The sequence below is a fragment of the Hordeum vulgare genome, chromosome 4H (assembly GCF_904849725.1).
Source record: "Hordeum vulgare subsp. vulgare chromosome 4H, MorexV3_pseudomolecules_assembly, whole genome shotgun sequence".
In the NCBI taxonomy this organism is placed as follows: Eukaryota; Viridiplantae; Streptophyta; class Magnoliopsida; order Poales; family Poaceae; genus Hordeum; species Hordeum vulgare.
The window spans coordinates 189,274,121-189,284,472 of NC_058521.1; positions in this window are offsets into that span (position 1 = coordinate 189,274,121).

The window sequence follows — 10,352 nt, forward strand, 5'->3', positions numbered from 1 at the left end:
TAAGCCTTATTATGTCATTTAGGAGAGTACTTAGCTAACTATAGGTCATTTTTTATTAAATAGGTCATTTAGGAGCTTACTAAGCTAATTATGTCATTTTGTAGGATAATTAGCCAATTTAGTCTTTGTTGGATGAGTCTAAGCTACGTAGAAGAAGAGAAAGAGAAGAAGAAAGAAGAGAAGAAGAAGTAAAAGAAGAAGAAGAAGGAGGAGGAGGAGGAGGAGAAGGAGAAGGAAGAGGAGAAGAAGAAGAAAAGAAGAAGGAGAAGGAGAAGGAGGAAGAAGGAGGAAGAAGAAGGAGAAGGAGGAGCGCCTTCTCCTTCTTCTCCTCCTTCTTCCCTTCTTCTTATCCTTCTTCTTCTCTTCTTCTTCTTCTCTTCTTATTCTTCCTTCCTTTCTTCTTCTTCTTCCTTCCTTTCATTTTTCCTCTGTCTTCTCCTCTTGTCCCCTTCTTCGGGCTAAATTAGCTAAGAATGCCTTTTTGGAGCTAATTATGTCATTTCGAGGATAATTAGCTAAGTATAGGTCATGTTTTATTAAATAGACCATTTTGGAGCTAACTAAGGTAATTATGTCATTTAGGTGGAAGCCTAGCTAACTATAGATCGTTTCGGAGCTAACTTGGGTAAAATAGGTCATTCCGAAGCAAACTATGCTTATTAAGCCATTTTGGATCCAGATAGGCTAATTATAGTCCATTTAATACCTAAGTTAGGGGGAATAGGTCATCTTGCATCTACGTAAGCCTTATTATGTCATTTAGGAGAGTACTTCGCTAACTATAGGTCATTTTTTATTAAATAGGTCATTTAGGAGCTAACTAAGCTAATTATGTCATTTTGTAGGATAATTAGCCAATTTAGTCTTTCTTGGATGAGTCTAAGCTACGTAGAAGAAGAGAAAGAGAAGAAGAAAGAAGAGAAGAAGAAGTAAAAGAAGAAGAAGAAGGTGGAGGAGGAGGAGGAGAAGGAGAAGGAAGAGGAGAAGAAGAAGAAAAGAAGAAGGAGAAGGAGAAGGAGGAAGAAGGAGGAAGAAGAAGGAGAAGGAGGAGCTCCTTCTCCTTCTTCTCCTCCTTCTTCTCCTTCTTCTTATCCTTCTTCTTCTCTTCTTCTTCTTCTCTTCTTCATCTTCCTTCCTTTCATTTTTCCTCTTTCTTCTCCTCTTGTCCCCTTCTTCGGGCTAAACTAACTAAGAATGCCTTTTTGGAGCTAATTATGTCATTTCGAGGATAATTAGCTAAGTATAGGTGATGTTTTATTAAATAGACCACTTTGGAGCTAACTAAGCTAATTATGTCATTTAGGTGGAAGCCTAGCTAACTATTGGTCGCTTCGGAGCTAACTTTAGTAAAATAGGTCATTCCGGAGCACACTATGCTTATTAAGCCATTTTGGATCTAGCTAGGCCAATTATAGGCCATTTAATACCTAAGTTAGGGGGAATAGATGATCTTGCATCTACGTAGGCCTTATTATGTCACTTAGGAGAGAACTTAGCTAACTATAGGTCATTTTTTATTAAATACGTCATTTAGGAGCTAACTAAGCTAATTATGTCATTTTGTAGGATAATTAGCCAATTTAGTCTTTCTTCGATGAGTCTAAGCTAAGTAGAAGAAGAGAAAGAGAAGATGCAAAAAGAGAAGAAGAAGTAAAGGAAGAAGAAGGAGGAGGAGGAGGAGGAGGAGGAGAAGGAGAAGGAAGAGGAGAAGAAGAAAAGAAGAAGGAGAAGGATAAGGAGGAAGGAGGAAGAAGAAGGAGAAGCAGGAGCTCCTTCTCCTTCTTCTCCTCCTTCTTCTCCTTCTTCTTATCCTTCTACTTCTCTTCTTCTTCTTCTTCCTTCCTTTCATTTTTCCTCTTTCTTCTCCTCTTGTCCCCTTCTTCGGGCTAAATTAGCTAAGAATGCCTTTTTGGAGCTAATTATGTCATTTCGAGGATAATTAGCTAAGTATAGGTCATGTTTTATTAAATAGACCATTTTGGAGCTAACTAAGGTAATTATGTCATTTAGGTGGAAGCCTAGCTAACTATAGGTCGTTTCGGAGCTAACTTGGGTAAAATAGGTCATTCCGAAGCAAACTATGCTTATTAAGCCATTTTGGATCTAGCTACGCTAATTATAGGCCATTTAATACCTAAGTTAGGGGGAATAGGTCATCTTGCACCTACGTAAGCCTTATTATGTCATTTAGGAGAGAACTTAGCTAACTATAGGTCATTTTTTATTAAATAGGTCATTTAGGAGCTAACTAAGCTAATTATGTCATTTTGTAGGATAATTAGCCAATTTAGTCTTTCTTGGATGAGTCTAAGCTACGTAGAAGAAGAGAAAGAGAAGAAGAAAGAAGAGAAGAAGAAGTAAAAGAAGAAGAAGGAGGAGGAGGAGGACGAGGAGAAGGAGAAGGAAGAGGAGAAGAAGAAGAAAAGAAGAAGGAGAAGCAGGAAGAAGGAGGAAGAAGAAGGAGAAGGAAGAGCTCCTTCTTCTTATCCTTCTTCCTCGCTTCTTCTACTTCTCTTCTTCTTCTTCTTCCTTCCTTTCATTTTTCCAATTATTCTCCTCTTGTCCCCTTCTTCGGGCTAAATTAGCTAAGAATGCCTTTTTGGAGCTAATTATGTCATTTCGAGGATAATTAGCTAAGTATGGGTCATGTTTTATGAAATAGACCATTTTGGAGCTAACTAAGCTAATTATGTCATTTAGGTGGAAGCCTAGCTAACTTTAGTCGTATCGGAGCTAACTTGGGAAAAATAGGTCATTCCAGAGCAAACTATGCTTATTAAGCCATTTTGGATCTAGATAGGCTAATTACAGTCCATTTAATACCTAAGTTAGGGGGAATAGGTCATCTTGCATCTACGTCAGCCTTATTATGTCATTTAGGAGAGTACTTAGCTAACTATAGGTCATTTTTTATTAAATAGGTAATTTAGGAGCTAACTAAGCTAATTATGTCATTTTGTAGGATAATTAGCCAATTTATTCTTTGTTGGATGAGTCTAAGCTACGTAGAAGAAGAGAAAGAGAAGAAGAAAGAAGAGAAGAAGAAGTAAAAGAAGGAGAAGAAGGAGGAGGAGGAGGAGGAGAAGGAGAAGGAAGAGGAGAAGAAGAAGAAAAGAAGAAGGAGAAGGAGAAGGAGGAAGAAGGAGGAAGAAGAAGGAGAAGGAGGAGCGCCTTCTCCTTCTTCTCCTCCTTCTTCCCTTCTTCTTATCCTTCTTCTTCTCTTCTTCTTCTTCTCTTCTTCTTCTTCCTTCCTTTCTTCTTCTTCTTCCTTCCTTTCATTTTTCCTCTTTCTTCTCCTCTTGTCCCCTTCTTCGGGCTAAATTAGCTAAGAATGCCTTTTTGGAGCTAATTATGTCATTTCGAGGATAATTAGCTAAGTATAGGTCATGTTTTATTAAATAGACCATTTTGGAGCTAACTAAGGTAATTATGTCATTTAGGTGGAAGCCTAGCTAACTATAGATCGTTTCGGAGCTAACTTGGGTAAAATAGGTCATTCCGAAGTAAACTATGCTTATTAAGCCATTTTGGATGTAGATAGGCTAATTATAGTCCATTTAATACCTAAGTTAGGGGGAATAGGTCATCTTGCGTCTACGTAAGCCTTATTATGTCATTTAGGAGAGTACTTCGCTAACTATAGGTCATTTTTTATTAAATAGGTCATTTAGGAGCTAACTAAGCTAATTATGTCATTTTGTAGGATAATTAGCCAATTTAGTCTTTCTTGGATGAGTCTAAGCTACGTAGAAGAAGAGAAAGAGAAGAAGAAAGAAGAGAAGAAGAAGTAAAAGAAGAAGAAGAAGGTGGAGGAGGAGGAGGAGAAGGAGAAGGAAGAGGAGAAGAAGAAGAAAAGAAGAAGGAGAAGGAGAAGGAGGAAGAAGGAGGAAGAAGAAGGAGAAGGAGGAGCTCCTTCTCCTTCTTCTCCTCCTTCTTCTCCTTCTTGTTATCCTTCTTCTTCTCTTCTTCTTCTTCTCTTCTTCATCTTCCTTCCTTTCATTTTTCCTCTTTCTTCTCCTCTTGTCCCCTTCTTCGGGCTAAACTAACTAAGAATGCCTTTTTGGAGCTAATTATGTCATTTCGAGGATAATTAGCTAAGTATAGGTGATGTTTTATTAAATAGACCATTTTGGAGCTAACTAAGCTAATTATGTCATTTAGGTGGAAGCCTAGCTAACTATTGGTCGCTTTGGAGCTAACTTGAGTAAAATAGGTCATTCCGGAGCACACTATGCTTATTAAGCCATTTTGGATCTAGCTAGGCTAATTATAGGCCATTTAATACCTAAGTTAGGGGGAATAGATGATCTTGCATCTACGTAAGCCTTATTATGTCACTTAGGAGAGAACTTAGCTAACTATAGGTCATTTTTTATTAAATACGTCATTTAGGAGCTAACTAAGCTAATTATGTCATTTTGTAGGATAATTAGCCAATTTAGTCTTTCTTCGATGAGTCTAAGCTAAGTAGAAGAAGAGAAAGAGAAGATGCAAAAAGAGAAGAAGAAGTAAAGGAAGAAGAAGGAGGAGGAGGAGGAGGAGGAGGAGAAGGAGAAGGAAGAGGAGAAGAAGAAAAGAAGAAGGAGAAGGATAAGGAGGAAGGAGGAAGAAGAAGGAGAAGCAGGAGCTCCTTCTCCTTCTTCTCCTCCTTCTTCTCCTTCTTCTTATCCTTCTACTTCTCTTCTTCTTCTTCTTCCTTCCTTTCATTTTTCCTCTTTCTTCTCCTCTTGTCCCCTTCTTCGGGCTAAATTAGCTAAGAATGCCTTTTTGGAGCTAATTATGTCATTTCGAGGATAATTAGCTAAGTATAGGTCATGTTTTATTAAATAGACCATTTTGGAGCTAACTAAGGTAATTATGTCATTTAGGTGGAAGCCTAGCTAACTATAGGTCGTTTCGGAGCTAACTTGGGTAAAATAGGTCATTTCGAAGCAAACTATGCTTATTAAGCCATTTTGGATCTAGCTACGCTAATTATAGGCCATTTAATACCTAAGTTAGGGGGAATAGGTCATCTTGCACCTACGTAAGCCTTATTATGTCATTTAGGAGAGAACTTAGCTAACTATAGGTCATTTTTTATTAAATAGGTCATTTAGGAGCTAACTAAGCTAATTATGTCATTTTGTAGGATAATTAGCCAATTTAGTCTTTCTTGGATGAGTCTAAGCTACGTAGAAGAAGAGAAAGAGAAGAAGAAAGAAGAGAAGAGGAAGTAAAAGAAGAAGAAGGAGGAGGAGGAGGACGAGGAGAAGGAGAAGGAAGAGGAGAAGAAGAAGAAAAGAAGAAGGAGAAGCAGGAAGAAGGAGGAAGAAGAAGGAGAAGGAAGAGCTCCTTCTCCTTCTTCTCCTTCTTCTTATCCTTCTTCCTCGCTTCTTCTACTTCTCTTCTTCTTCTTCTTCCTTCCTTTCATTTTTCCAATTATTCTCCTCTTGTCCCCTTCTTCGGGCTAAATTAGCTAAGAATGCCTTTTTGGAGCTAATTATGTCATTTCGAGGATAATTAGCTAAGTATGGGTCATGTTTTATGAAATAGACCATTTTGGAGCTAACTAAGCTAATTATGTCATTTAGGTGGAAGCCTAGCTAACTTTAGTCGTATCGGAGCTAACTTGGGAAAAATAGGTCATTCCAGAGCAAACTATGCTTATTAAGCCATTTTGGATCTAGATAGGCTAATTACAGTCCATTTAATACCTAAGTTAGGGGGAATAGGTCATCTTGCATCTACGTAAGCCTTATTATGTCATTTAGGAGAGTACTTAGCTAACTATAGGTCATTTTTTATTAAATAGGTAATTTAGGAGCTAACTAAGCTAATTATGTCATTTTGTAGGATAATTAGCCAATTTATTCTTTGTTGGATGAGTCTAAGCTACGTAGAAGAAGAGAAAGAGAAGAAGAAAGAAGAGAAGAAGAAGTAAAAGAAGAAGAAGAAGGAGGAGGAGGAGGAGGAGAAGGAGAAGGAAGAGGAGAAGAAGAAGAAAAGAAGAAGGAGAAGGAGAAGGAGGAAGAAGGAGGAAGAAGAAGGAGAAGGAGGAGCGCCTTCTCCTTCTTCTCCTCCTTCTTCCCTTCTTCTTATCCTTCTTCTTCTCTTCTTCTTCTTCTCTTCTTCTTCTTCCTTCCTTTCTTCTTCTTCTTCCTTCCTTTCATTTTTCCTCTTTCTTCTCCTCTTGTCCCCTTCTTCGGGCTAAATTAGCTAAGAATGCCTTTTTGGAGCTAATTATGTCATTTCGAGGATAATTAGCTAAGTATAGGTCATGTTTTATTAAATAGACCATTTTGGAGCTAACTAAGGTAATTATGTCATTTAGGTGGAAGCCTAGCTAACTATAGGTCGTTTCGGAGCTAACTTGGGTAAAATAGGTCATTCCGAAGCAAACTATGCTTATTAAGCCATTTTGGATCTAGCTACGCTAATTATAGGCCATTTAATACCTAAGTTAGGGGGAATAGGTCATCTTGCACCTACGTAAGCCTTATTATGTCATTTAGGAGAGAACTTAGCTAACTATAGGTCATTTTTTATTAAATAGGTCATTTAGGAGCTAACTAAGCTAATTATGTCATTTTGTAGGATAATTAGCCAATTTAGTCTTTCTTGGATGAGTCTAAGCTACGTAGAAGAAGAGAAAGAGAAGAAGAAAGAAGAGAAGAAGAAGTAAAAGAAGAAGAAGGAGGAGGAGGAGGACGAGGAGAAGGAGAAGGAAGAGGAGAAGAAGAAGAAAAGAAGAAGGAGAAGCAGGAAGAAGGAGGAAGAAGAAGGAGAAGGAAGAGCTCCTTCTTCTTATCCTTCTTCCTCGCTTCTTCTACTTCTCTTCTTCTTCTTCTTCCTTCCTTTCATTTTTCCTATTATTCTCCTCTTGTCCCCTTCTTCGGGCTAAATTAGCTAAGAATGCCTTTTTGGAGCTAATTATGTCATTTCGAGGATAATTAGCTAAGTATAGGTCATGTTTTATGAAATAGACCATTTTGGAGCTAACTAAGCTAATTATGTCATTTAGGTGGAAGCCTAGCTAACTTTAGTCGTATCGGAGCTAACTTGGGAAAAATAGGTCATTCCAGAGCAAACTATGCTTATTAAGCCATTTTGGATCTAGATAGGCTAATTACAGTCCACTTAATACCTAAGTTAGGGGGAATAGGTCATCTTGCATCTACGTAAGCCTTATTATGTCATTTAGGAGAGTACTTAGCTAACTATAGGTCATTTTTTATTAAATAGGTCATTTAGGAGCTAACTAAGCTAATTATGTCATTTTGTAGGATAATTAGCCAATTTAGTCTTTGTTGGATGAGTCTAAGCTACGTAGAAGAAGAGAAAGAGAAGAAGAAAGAAGAGAAGAAGAAGTAAAAGAAGAAGAAGAAGGAGGAGGAGGAGGAGGAGAAGGAGAAGGAAGAGGAGAAGAATAAGAAAAGAAGAAGGAGAAGGAGAAGGAGGAAGAAGGAGGAAGAAGAAGGAGAAGGAGGAGCTCCTTCTCCTTCTTCTCCTCCTTCTTCCCTTCTTCTTATCCTTCTTCTTCTCTTCTTCTTCTTCTCTTCTTCTTCTTCCTTCCTTTTATTTTTCCTCTTTCTTCTCCTCGTGTCCCCTTCTTCAGGCTAAACTAACTAAGAATGCCTTTTTGGAGCTAATTATGTCATTTCGAGGATAATTAGCTAAGTATAGGTGATGTTTTATTAAATAGACCATTTTGGAGCTAACTAAGCTAATTATGTCATTTAGGTGGAAGCCTAGCTAACTATAGGTCGTTTCGGAGCTAACTTGGGTAAAATAGGTCATTCCGAAGCAAACTATGCTTATTAAGCCATTTTGGATCTAGCTACGCTAATTATAGGCCATTTAATACCTAAGTTAGGGGGAATAGGTCATCTTGCACCTACGTAAGCCTTATTATGTCATTTAGGAGAGAACTTAGCTAACTATAGGTCATTTTTTATTAAATAGGTCATTTAGGAGCTAACTAAGCTAATTATGTCATTTTGTAGGATAATTAGCCAATTTAGTCTTTCTTGGATGAGTCTAAGCTACGTAGAAGAAGAGAAAGAGAAGAAGAAAGAAGAGAAGAAGAAGTAAAAGAAGAAGAAGGAGGAGGAGGAGGACGAGGAGAAGGAGAAGGAAGAGGAGAAGAAGAAGAAAAGAAGAAGGAGAAGCAGGAAGAAGGAGGAAGAAGAAGGAGAAGGAAGAGGTCCTTCTTCTTATCCTTCTTCCTCGCTTCTTCTACTTCTCTTCTTCTTCTTCCTTCCTTCCTTTCATTTTTCCTATTATTCTCCTCTTGTCCCCTTCTTCGGGCTAAATTAGCTAAGAATGCCTTTTTGGAGCTAATTATGTCATTTCGAGGATAATTAGCTAAGTATAGGTCATGTTTTATGAAATAGACCATTTTGGAGCTAACTAAGCTAATTATGTCATTTAGGTGGAAGCCTAGCTAACTTTAGTCGTATCGGAGCTAACTTGGGAAAAATAGGTCATTCCAGAGCAAACTATGCTTATTAAGCCATTTTGGATCTAGATAGGCTAATTACAGTCCATTTAATACCTAAGTTAGGGGGAATAGGTCATCTTGCATCTACGTAAGCCTTATTATGTCATTTAGGAGAGTACTTAGCTAACTATAGGTCATTTTTTATTAAATAGGTCATTTAGGAGCTAACTAAGCTAATTATGTCATTTTGTAGGATAATTAGCCAATTTAGTCTTTCTTGGATGAGTCTAAGCTACGTAGAAGAAGAGAAAGAGAAGAAGAAAGAAGAGAAGAAGAAGTAAAAGAAGAAGAAGAAGGCGGAGGAGGAGGAGGAGAAGGAGAAGGAAGAGGAGAAGAAGAAGAAAAGAAGAAGGAGAAGGAGAAGGAGGAAGAAGGAGGAAGAAGAAGGAGAAGGAGGAGCTCCTTCTCCTTCTTCTCCTCCTTCTTCCCTTCTTCTTATCCTTCTTCTTCTCTTCTTCTTCTTCTCTTCTTCTTCTTCCTTCCTTTCATTTTTCCTCTTTCTTCTCCTCGTGTCCCCTTCTTCAGGCTAAACTAACTAAGAATGCCTTTTTGGAGCTAATTATGTCATTTCGAGGATAATTAGCTAAGTATAGGTGATGTTTTATTAAATAGACCATTTTGGAGCTAACTAAGCTAATTATGTCATTTAGGTGGAAGCCTAGCTAACTATTGGTCGCTTCGGAGCTAACTTGGGTAAAATAGGTCATTCCGGAGCGCATTATGCTTATTAAGCCATTTTGGATCTAGCTAGGCTAATTATAGGCCATTTAATACCTAAGTTAGGGGGAATAGATGATCTTGCATCTACGTAAGCCTTATTATGTCATTTAGGAGAGAACTTAGCTAACTATAGGTCATTTTTTATTAAATAGGTCATTTAGGAGCTAACTAAGCTAATTATGTTATTTTGTAGGATAATTAGCCAATTTAGTCTTTCTTCGATGTGTCTAAGCTACGTAGAAGAAGAGAAAGAGAAGATGCAAAAAGAGAAGAAGTAAAAGAAGAAGAAGAAGAAGGAGGAGGAGGAGGAGGAGGAGAAGGAGAAGGAAGAGGAGAAGAAGAAAAGAAGGAGAAGAAGGAGGAAGAAGAAGGAGAAGGAGGAGCTCCTTCTCCTTCTTCTCCTCCTTCTTCTCCTTCTTCTTCTCTTCTTCTTCTTCTCTTATTCTTCTTCTTCCTTCCTTTCATTTTTCCTCTTTCTTCTCCTCTTGTCCCCTTCTTCGGGCTAAATTAGCTAAGAATGCCTATTTGGAGCTAATTATGTCATTTCGAGGATAATTAGCTAAGTATAGGTCATGTTTTATTAAATAGATCATTTTGGAGCTAACTAAGCTAATTATGTCATTTAGGTGGAACCCTAGCTTACTATAGGTCGTTTCGGAGCTAACTTGGGTAAAATAGGTCATTCCGGAGCAAACTATGCTTATTAAGCCATTTTGGATCTAGCTAGGGTAATTATAGGCCATTTAACACCTAAGTTAGCGGGAATTTTTCATCTTGCACCTACGTAAGCCTTATTATGTCATTTGGGAGAGAACTTAGCTAACTATAGGTCATTATTTATTAAATAGGTCATTTTGGAGCTAACTAAGCTAATTATGTCATTTCGTAGGATCATTAGCCAATTTAGCCTTTCTTGGAGCTAACTAAGCTAATTGTGTCATTTAGATGGAAGTCTAGCTATTTTTTATGAAAACACTAGAAATAACATACCATTATCATCATCACATCGGTGAAGCACGGTGGCTCTGGCTTGTTTCACCTGGAGAAGGGTGCCTTGGAGAAGGCTCGACTCTAGAAGGGTCGTGCGATGCGTTTCGGGAGATATTCTGCACCAAACATTGTTTGCAATGTGTAGTTAGCATGAGGACAC